This window comes from Selaginella moellendorffii, unplaced genomic scaffold (assembly GCF_000143415.4).
Source record: "Selaginella moellendorffii unplaced genomic scaffold, v1.0 SELMOscaffold_18, whole genome shotgun sequence".
Taxonomy (NCBI): domain Eukaryota; kingdom Viridiplantae; phylum Streptophyta; class Lycopodiopsida; order Selaginellales; family Selaginellaceae; genus Selaginella; species Selaginella moellendorffii.
Window position 1 is genome coordinate 1,147,107 of NW_003314279.1, and position 10,754 is coordinate 1,157,860.

General features: G+C 47.0%; 1 long non-coding RNA gene across 1 annotated transcript; it reads right to left on the reverse strand.

Moving 5' to 3' along the window:
• Window positions 1–8,516: 8,516 nt before the first annotated feature.
• Window positions 8,517–8,815, reverse strand: LOC9640490. The gene is made up of 3 exons (XR_002992623.1): window positions 8,726–8,815; window positions 8,596–8,670; window positions 8,517–8,535 (listed from the first exon to the last, which is right to left on the reverse strand). It is a non-coding gene; the product is annotated as an uncharacterized LOC9640490 (long non-coding RNA).
• Between the last annotated feature and the right edge of the window lie 1,939 nt (window positions 8,816–10,754).

The following is a 10,754-nucleotide window of genomic DNA, read 5'->3' on the forward strand; positions in this document are numbered from 1 at the left end:
TATTGCCAACTTCAAGCTCGCTTTTCGACTTAGCGCATCCGCCACGATGTTGCTCTTCCCAGGCTTGTACAGAATTTCGCAATCAAACTCGGCCAAGGCATTGGCCCACCGACCTTGTTTCCCTCTTAGGTCGGGCTGTGACAAGAAGTGTTTCGTTGCCACATTGTCCGTGTAAACCTTGAAGTGTCTCCCAAGGTAGTGTCGCCACTCCTTGAGTGCCTTGACCACCGCAAACAATTCCTTCTCATGGGCAGGCCACTTCCGTTGAGCCTTGTCCAGCTTCTTCGAGAAGAACGCTACCGGATGGTTGTCTTGCTTCAGAACTGCGCCCAACGCAAAGTCCGAAGCATCCGTTTCTACCTCAAAGTCCTTACCAAAGTCTGGCAATGCCAATACGGGAGCCTTTCTCAACTTCCCTTTGAGGTGGACGAATGCCGCTTCGCATTCTGCTGTCCATACCATCTTCCCTTTTCCTGTTTGGTCCGTTAAGGGCAGGGCTACTCTCGAATAGTGTCTGATAAACTTTCGATAGTAGTTGCATAGCCCCAGGAACGCCCTCAACTCATGTACATTCGATGGTCGCTCCCATTCCTGGATCGCTTGGACCTTCTCCGGGTCCACCTTGAGCCCGTCCTGGCCCACCACATGCCCGAGAAACTTTACCTCTTGTTGAGCAAAGTCACATTTGCTCTCTTTAGCATACAGCTTGTGTTCCCTTAGTTTCTCAAACACCTTCGCCAAGTGTTCGGCATGCTCTTCTAGCGTCTCGCTATAGATCAGGATGTCGTCGATATAGACGACCACGAAGTGATCCAGATAGGGTACAAAGACATGGTTCATTAGCGCCGAAAACGTTGCCGGCGCATTACATAGCCCGAAGGGCATCACCAGAAACTCAAAGCTCCCATACCTCGTTCGACAGGTTGTCTTCTCGACATCTTCCTCGGCTACCCTGATCTGGTAGTATCCTGACCTTAGGTCAATCCTCGAGAAGTATTTTGCCTTTCCCAACCTATCGAACAGGTCCTCAATCCTTGGCAAAGGGTACTTGTTCTTCTTTGTATACTTGTTGAGCAACCGGTAGTCTATGCACATGCGCATAGATCCATCTTTCTTTTTCACAAATAACACCGGCGCCCCATACGGCGACTTGCTCAACCTAACATACCCTTTGTCCACCAACTCCTCTAGTTGGCACTTGAGCTCCTTGAGTTCTTTTTCGTTCAAACGATAAGGGGGACGAACCACTGCCTCAGCACCCTCGACCAGCTCAATCTTATGTTCTATCGGTCGTGCTGGGGGCAGCCCCGCCGGTAGCTCCTCCGGCATGGTATCCTGGAATTGGTCCAACACCCGCTGGATCACTAAAGGCACTTCTTCCGTTCTTGTCTTTTTGTCACTCTTCACCGAGAGTAAGCACAAAAAGGCTGCCTTAGTTCCTTTAGTGAGTTGTCCTCTCGTGGACACCAGGTTTAAGCAGGATTCTTTGGCCTTGCTTTGCCCTACCTTTAGATCCTGGGCTTCCACCCTAGATCTTCTTCCTTGGGCATTCGCCAGTACCACAAGGTTCCTACCTTGTCCATGTAGGGCTACCACGAATCGATTGAACCAATCCATTCCGAAGATCACGTCAAATCCCGCCATGTCCAACACGGTGAAATCCATGTCTACCTTCCATGTCCCTACTTCGACTTTCGCTTGTCGAAGTACCTCATCGGTGCTTTGGCTACCTTGAACAAACTCTATAGTCCTTGGTTCGCCTAGCCGCTGCACCGTTAGTCCGGCTTGCCGGACTATGTCTGCAGCCACAAAATTATCCGAAGCACCCGTGTCAATAAGGATCTTAACAAAGCTACCTCCGAGCTTCCCTCGGAGGGCTAGTAGATGTCGCGAACGACTCTCTACCAAAGTTGCTCGTGTAATGAGTAACTTTGAGTTAGGGACTGGATCACATACCTCATTTTGGACTTCGCCCGACTTGATGGCCATATTGGCTCTGGCCTTCTTCGGGTAGGGACATTCCCTCGAAAAGTGTCCCGCTTCACCGCAGTTATAGCATACGTTGTTTCCCACGCTGCTATATGACTTGACCTTCTTATCCGTGGGTTTGTCTCTTTTCGCTTGACTCCCCCACGTACTTGCTCGCTGGCCACCGGATTTGCCTTTCCGAAATCCCGAGGACTCATTCTTAGAGAAACTCTTCTTGAATTTCCCCCTGCTATATGTTCCCCTCGGTTTGGCCCCTTTGTGAAATGTGGATCCCGACCCCGTCGTGTTCCCCTTTCGCAGGTTATCGTTGAAATGCACCTTGATGGCCGCATCCAACGCTTCCTTGTAGTTGGTCGGGTTTCAGCGCATCACCTCACCGCGAGCCCAGGTTTGCAAACCTGATATAAAGGCATGGAACGCATCCATATCCCCCATGTCCGTGACAAGTATCCTCTTTGCCATGAACCCATTCACATATTCCTGGATGGTTCCAGTCTGCTTCAGCCTACTCAGCTCATCTCTCAGATGCAGAGTGGCATTCGGAGGAACGTATGTCGCGCGGATCCTCGCCTTCATCATGTCCCAGGTGGCCACCGGTCCTTCGTTGGCCTCCGTTGTTCTCCACCAAGACTTGGCATTATCTGCCAAGTATGGTTTTGCACATGGGACCTTCTCCGAGCTCGGTAACCGTAACGCTCGGAAGTAGTCCTCCATATCGTAAAACCAATCCTCCACAACCTTATAGTCGTTCACTCCCTTGAACACCGGTGGGGGCTTTGGTTTGTACTTGGGAACTGCCTGAGGGACTGATTCCACTTCGGTCTGTTCGACCTTGTCTGGTTTTGCCTCAGTCCCTGCCGAAGGGTCCGCACCTTCTGCGCTGCCAGCATCCGCAGTCTTTCGCCTTTTCTTCCGTTTCTCATCACGCTTTAGCTTGCGTACGAGAGTCTCCAGCAGGGCATTGGTCTGCGCCAATTGACCTTCTAGAACGTCCAATCGAGCCTTGGACGACCGAACCTCGCCACCGGACTCCTGTTTGGAAGTTTCCTCACTAGAGTCCTCCTCATGCAAGGATTCCTCATCCATAGCCTCTTGTTCGACCGGAGGCTCCAGCTCTGGCAGAGGTTCTGTCTCCGCCTGGGTTCGCTTACGCCCTGCCCTTGCCATCTCCCAGCAATCCGCCTCTATCCTTCGCTAGAACTGAGGAGAAGGCCCCGATACCAAATTGTAAGCCACAAATTTTTCCTTTCCACTTTGCCAGCTTACCTCGCCTATCCGTCCAACACTGCCTTGGCTTTTGCTAAGTTCCCTCGCCAAGGTTCTCGCCTATGGTACCAGCTCCTACTTGGTTTCAGCTACTCACTGCACGAGCAACGGAGTGTTAGCCATCCTTCCATGGATTCCCAAATCACTCCCAATCCCCCTCCCCGGGTTAGACTGGACTTAAGGTTCGGCTACACTCCCCGCAAGCACAAGCAGCCAAGCACACCAAGCTTCCAGGTTCCTAACATCCCTTGGTACCACAAGACTTGATCATGGGACCCTCTAAATCCCAAGTCTTGAGTGCAACGCTTGCTTCGGGACGCCGGGGCGAAACACCGTGGCCTAGCGGCCCGGTATGGGTACCTCTCGCCCCCCACTTCCATCCCGAAGGAAGGCCCAAGCCCCTAGGAAGGGCGAGGACCAATGAGCCGCATGGTACTCAAGTGGGGCACCACTCCACATGAGCCGGGAGCACCGCAATCGGTTTCCCTTTCGGGAGTGGGAGCTGCTCTTGAGCACTTCCTTGGATGGCCCCTCCGGCACCAGCCAAGTCCATGCTCACTCCCACCCAAGGCCCCTCGGTCCCAGTCCCAACCTCAAGTCGGTTTGGAAGCCCAACTGGAGAGTCCCTTCAAAACTGGTTCCTGGACCTCACTATCCCTACTATACTTTTGGAACCCCCTGCAGCCCCCCCCCCCTGGGAGACGCACGCTTTGGGCTTTCACCCCTTGACCCGTATTAGTATTTGGACTTAGTCTCTGGCTCGATCTCGGACCCGATTTCGGATCCGACTTCGGATTCGGGTTCGGACTCGATCACGGACTCGATCTCGGACCCGATCTCGGACCCGACCTCGGACTCGACCTCGGACTCGGTCTTGGACCCGATTTCGGATCTCGGACTCCGTCTCGAACTCGGTCTCGAACTCGGACTCGAACTCGGTCCCCGAGTCGGTCTCGGACTCGATTCCGGACTCTATCTCGAACTCGGTCCTAGAGTCGGTCTTGGACTCGATCCTCGACTTGGTCCCATCCGATGAACTCTTTGTCACTTCGGTCAAGCTTTTGGGGATCCTTTAGCCTACGACATCTCGGGGAGTCGGTTCCTTACAACTCCACCACCCATAGAAGAAGTTCGATGCCCACATCGAACGTCTCGTCTTATCCTACGACTTGTTGTCCATGTCTCCGGGGGCATCCCCCCACTTAGCGGTGTGCCTAAGTTAGCCTCCCCGGCCAAGAGCCCATGACAACGGAATATAGGTGTCCCTATATTCCTCACCTCACCACGCCCTAGTATAGGGTCGGGACTTGAACCCAGCCTTGCTTTACTAGGGGGTTGGGACTCGAACCCAACCTCCGTAGAATACGTCTACGGATTCGACATCCCCGCAGGGAGTCGGGCGTAGTGCCCTACGCCTGGTCGACCTATCCAACCCATGCTAATTAGCTTACCTTTGGCGCGCCTTCGGGTCCCAACATATGCCATTTGCTCAACTTTGCAAATTGATATTTTTAATTGAATTTTGCATAAGTACATAAAGTTCTGCCTTGCAGAAATTCCTCCACTAGATCTCGTGCGTTCGCTAGGTTCTCCTCCGGTTCCCATGTTGCTTCGCAGTGTGGAAATCCTTTCCACTTCACATGGAACTCTCTCACCTCGCGTCCTTGTCGCTTGCTCTTGCGCGCATTGAGGATGGCCTCGACTTCGTATTCCTCTTCCCCTTGGATAACCTCAGGTAAAGGTCTCACTTGGTCCTTGCGAAGCGGATCCTCAAAGTACGGCTTGAGTAAGTTCACGTGGAACACTGGGTGCATCTTCCCCATCTCTCGAGGAAGTCGGAGTCGGTAAGCCACTTTACCGATTCGTGCCTCAATTTCATAAGGCCCCGCGAACCTGCTTAAGGAACTCAAGATCAATTCATTTACAGGAATACATGCGTCTTTACCTTTGGGTCAACTTTAGGCTGATCCAGCTTGGTAGTCTGAGGTTCTTGGTGTTCAGCCACACCTTCTCCCCAGCTTGGAACTCCACATCCCGACGCTTTTGGTTCGCGTACTTAGTTTGCCTTTGTTGAGCCCGTTCCAAGGAATCCCTCACTAGATTCCAAATGTTGAGTCTTTCCGCCGTGAATGCCTCCACTGCGGGTAACTCTCCATGATACTCGGCCACGCCGAGTTCCACAGGACCTTCAATAGCTCGCCCATTGATGACTTCCCATGGACTCACCCCGATGCTTGAGTGTGGTGAGTTGTTATAACACATTTCCGCAAGTCCCAAATGACTTACCCAGTCGGTCTGGTCTCCCGAGACATAGCATCGCAAATAATCCTCCAGCTGCCTATTCACCCTTTCCGTTTGTCCGTCTGTCAAGAAGTGTTAGTGCCATCAATCTTGACTTAATACCCATTACCTGTCTGTGGGTGATAGGTTGTGCTGAATTTCAATTTGGTGCGATACTGTTCTAGGAGTGTCCTCCAGAACCTACTAGTGAAGATCTTATCTCGATCTGAGATAATCTCTTCCGGCCTTCCCCGCACTCGAACCACTTGTTCAAAGAACAGCTTCGCCACACCTTCCGCATCCACGTCCGTTGTGGTGGGTATGAAATGTGCCATCTTTGAAAATCGGTCCACCACCACGAATATCGCATCGAACCCCTCGCTTGGGGGTAGTCCTGTGATGAAGTCCATCGTAAGACATTTCCACGGGCGATCTGGAATTGGGATGCTTTGCAACAAGCCGATCTGGACTCGATCCTCGACTTGGTCCCATCCGATGAACTCTTTGTCACTTCGGTCAAGCTTTTGGGGATCCTTTAGCCTACGACATCTCGGGGAGTCGGTTCCTTACAGCATGCAAGCATGAACTAAACTATACTCAGATTAGTCAGCCATACCCAATTTACCTACTATCTTTATTATACATTTGGAACCCTTCACATTATTAATGCCAATGCCTCCATCCAAGAAATAGAAGATGCTAATTTGAAAAATGTTAATACCGGTATGTGTGGTTAACTTCATCATATACTCAACAATTGACATCATAGCCACGACCATGTCCTTGCTTTTTTCCTTGAACACGAGCAACAATAACATTAACCTCTATTGGAATAGGATCATCTTTTATAGGAAGTGGAGTTAAAGGATATATAATGAGAAGTGGAAGAAGTGATATCTTATAACATTATGCTAGTTAAAAAGTATTATCATGAATGGTTAGAGCAAGTGCATATGCAAGTCAAACAAAATCTTGAGGTGGGCATAACATTCCCAACTTGATCCGTTTTAACATATTTGGTTCCACACAAATCAAAAGGTTCTAAAAACAAATGCCAAATTGCATTATTGACTCAAATGACCTTTAATAAAGACGATGCAATTGTTAAAAGGCATTATCACAATTGTTAATATATTCAAATGCACACTTGAAAACATCTAGGAGAATACTCCAATCCACATAAATGGTTGTGCTTAAACTATTGTACCACTATAATGCCATCCCTTAAAGACATGTGGAAACTTATGTAAATACCAGGTATCATCCTAAGAATGATAGTTAAAAATCACTATAAAGTGATCAAACTAATGATATACATTATTCTAGGATTCCCGCAAAAAAACTCTGAATAAACATGAGGATTGGTAATAAGAGCAAAAGGAGTTATAATACATTTTATGAATGCTACTATCAACCTCCTTTAACTCTGGAATAGTAGTTAATGTAGTTGCTTGATGCTATGCAATTGTAGTTAAACAATTAAACTTTGGAGGCTACTACTCTATATAAAAATGAACGAAAAGAAAAAAAAAGAAAAAATTGAAAAATTTATAAAGAAAGTGAAATTTAAACAATGCAAAAGCTTCATCTAAACCAAAATCCTAAATATAACCATTCATCAAGGACAATTAAAAATGCCCCTCACCTACACCAATGTAAGTGTATAGAATATTGAAATAAGCCTAAAAACCCTAGGTTATATACAAAAGTTGAAATTAATTTGATAGCTTTCAAAACCCACTACACTAATATTAGTATATGGCATCATAGCTGTATACTTCAACATCATAATATTAATTGTTTTAAAGAAATTTTGCTTTCCAAGTAAATATATAATTTAAATCAATTTATCTTATATATTTAAATCTTATTATGGCCCAGGATGAATAATTTGCTACATATTGTATGCAACAACACTTGATAATAGTATTTTTATTTTTATTTATTATTATTTAGTAATTTAATCTAGTGTATAATTATAATTATTGCATAAGAATAAAATAATATACTAGGAATTGTTTACGAAAGTCTAAAAATTATAACTGTTAAATAGTAGAATATTCAAGAATATCCAAGAATATTCTAAGAGTCTAAACACATCTAAAATGTGCTTTTTTATCTTATAAAAGGTTTGGCCTTTTATAAAATTCTAAGTGTTGACAATAAAAATTATTCTAGGTCGATTCTTGAACAATATAAAATATTAATATATTGATTGAATGCTATATTTATTTTTTATCTTTCACAAATGAATATAAATGTTTTTCTCATTAATTATTTTACTCAAGCAAACCTGTAAGCAGCTTGTGAAGTTGCAATGCATAACAAACACAACAATACTATTTTTCTTTCTTTGGGGAGTTTGCTCATTTTTCTTGATTTTTAGTAATAAAATAAGCCACAGTGATGGCTATTAATGAGTGATTATTAGATACTTACAATATGTGTGAATATTTTAGGACATTCTACATTTATTCATTTAGATTAATTTTGTGTGCTACTTTTTTTCTCTTACCGATAATTAAGAATATTACAATTGGGATAACCAAGCCGTTCCAAAGAGACGGTCTTGTAGATGACAATCATCACCATTCTTCATATCAAAGTTCCAGGTATGTCCCTGGAAGCTTTCATGTATTCTCAATTGCTTTTGCTTTGCAACCATGCAGGCTTGTGGCAAGAGGAAGTGATTGTGCCACAGAACGTCTTCCAGGAAAGGAAGTTTAAGCTTCCCAGCTATAGTTGCCTTGAGTCGTTTGCTCGTGGCTGCAGCAGAAAAGGCCAGCTCAGCCTTGTCATGGTTCTCAATTAGCACTGTCGAAGCTGTCCCTTCGAGTGCAATGGCCCCCTTAGGAAGGCGAATGGTGAGAATCTCATCCTGGAGATTAGTTAGTAAACCGTCGACGTTGGCATAAGGAGGAACGGCAAGCTTCTCAGGGCGGAAAACGTCCTTCTCTGTGAAAACAAGCACACCCCGTCCATGATCCAGCGACGAGAGACCTGTACAGTAGTACGCAAGAGAAAAAAAACATGAGATAACGTCGCCTGCAGTTGACTTACCCGGCACTTGCACATCGACAGTGTAGAACTGCTGGTTCTCGAAGGACGACCACAATAGCTTGCGCTTGTCATATCCTGCACGCCACAGAGAAAAAGAAATAGAAAACTCCAGGCAGGATCAAAGCTATACCTTTATCAATGTGCTTGAGGCAGTTTAGCAGCAGCTGGTAAGCATGTTTCTTCTCAAAGTTGTAGAGAGCAACCAGACCACCGTGATCAGGGAACTGCGGCAGCCCCCCGGCATCAGCCACCTCCTGCGCCAACTTGAGGCTCCTGGCACACATCGTCAAGGGAGCGTCGGAGAAGAATTCAGTGCATGGAACGACCGGTGTAGCATGTGATATAGAGCGCTCATGGACCAGAGCGGTGAGGTTTGTGGACTGCAGACGAAAGAACCTGGTCCAGGATTCAGCGCCAAACACTCTCGCCTGCTCCTGCAACTCGTGCACTTCAAGACTCCGGTAAAAGTCGTGCACGAGGCGAGTTTCTTCCCGTCCACGCAAGTCGCGAATTGCATTCTCCCGGACGCCGTCCACGAGCTTGATCATGTGTGTATATGGGACGGGATGTCGTCAAACCCGAGTGGTTTTCCAGTGGATGGGGGGAATTCGCTCACAATTTCGGTGTACTTGAGCGTGTAGTCCAGGAGATGCGCCTCGAGGCCGCAGGTGGTAACATCAGAGTTGCCCAGCACCTTAAAGGCTTGGCCGAGGACACGGTTGTCTAAGCGGAGCATCACCACCCATAGAAACTCTCTAAACTCTTTGTAGGCTTCTGGGTCGGTGGTTTGCTCACCTGAAAGAGCTATTAGCTGCGCTTGCTGTGAGGATGCCGCTCCTACTCCTAGTCGCGCCTATCAGCCGCATCAACATTTTGCGTTCCTTGCTGGGTTTTGGGTTTTAGTATAGGCATCCAGCTCCAGCACGCAATTCGACTTGCGCCTCGTTGCTATCCCGGGCTAAGAACGAGGTATGGGCATAATCTGGAGGATGAATGGTTCGTGGTTTACTTGCTCTACGAGACGTGTATGTCATGGGTGGGCGATGATGGGGGGATTTTGCTCATAGAGCGATACCAAGATGGTTGAAACCAGAGAACAGCCGGAACAGAGTGTGTCCGCTGCCCACCTCTCCACCTGGCGGTGGAGTCTTTTTACTCTCGCGAGGAGAGTGGGGCCTGCGGTTTCGAGATGATGTATTGGGACGCTCCAATTTACAGGATGAGCAGGCGGTGGGAAAGACATTTCGAAAGGGCCTGGAGGCTGGAGGCAATCTCTTAAAGAACACCGCCCGCTTTTGGACGACCGAGAGACTGAAACGTTTTGGCGAAGATTGACGTGAAGTTAATCTTTTCCAGAGAAGCAATGCAGGCCCCTGTGGCTTTGGAACATAGAGCCGGGGTATCCCGATGACTCGTGGTTATATAAAGGTGCCGTGCAAGAGGAAATAGACGTTCACAATTAGAAAAGTGGTGGTAAAACTCTGCCACCTGCGACTTCAATCCCATCAAAGTGATCACCCCAGGCTCGAGTGTCTGGGATTTGGGCTCTCACCTATCCTTCTCACGCAGCCTCCGTGCCCTGAACCCCTTCTTTGGATCCAAGCTAAATAACAAAAGTCTGCATTGCTTTAATCACAGCCTCTGGTTGATACATCCAGAGTTCCTCCTTGTCTTTAAAACTCGCCATTGATCTAGATATTAGTAACTTGGAGAGAATGAGGAAGATAAATGGTTATGTTTCTATCCTCCTCCTTATGCTCGTTGGCTGTGCTTTGAATGTGAATGGAAGCAAGCGTATGATCTCTCCACATTTTTCTCTCATTTTTCATTTTCTGATTGAATTCGCAAATTCTCTTTTGCAGATAGATGGGATGAACTTCTGGGAGCAAATGCCGAGCAAGCCAAGAACACGATTCAGCGTGAGGTCGGAGCTGGTGTTGATGTTAAAGTGCTTCCAGATGATGGTGCTTACAGTGATGATTATATCTGGGATAGAGTGAGGATTTTCAAAGATAAAAACAATAAGGTGTCCCAAGTTCCAATGAGGGGATAGAAAAATAACTATGGCCAAAAATAAATTTAATCTTAATATTTACAAAAGTGGCCCAGTTAATTTAAAATAAACCTCATAGAAATATATTCATTTCTAATCTGATTCA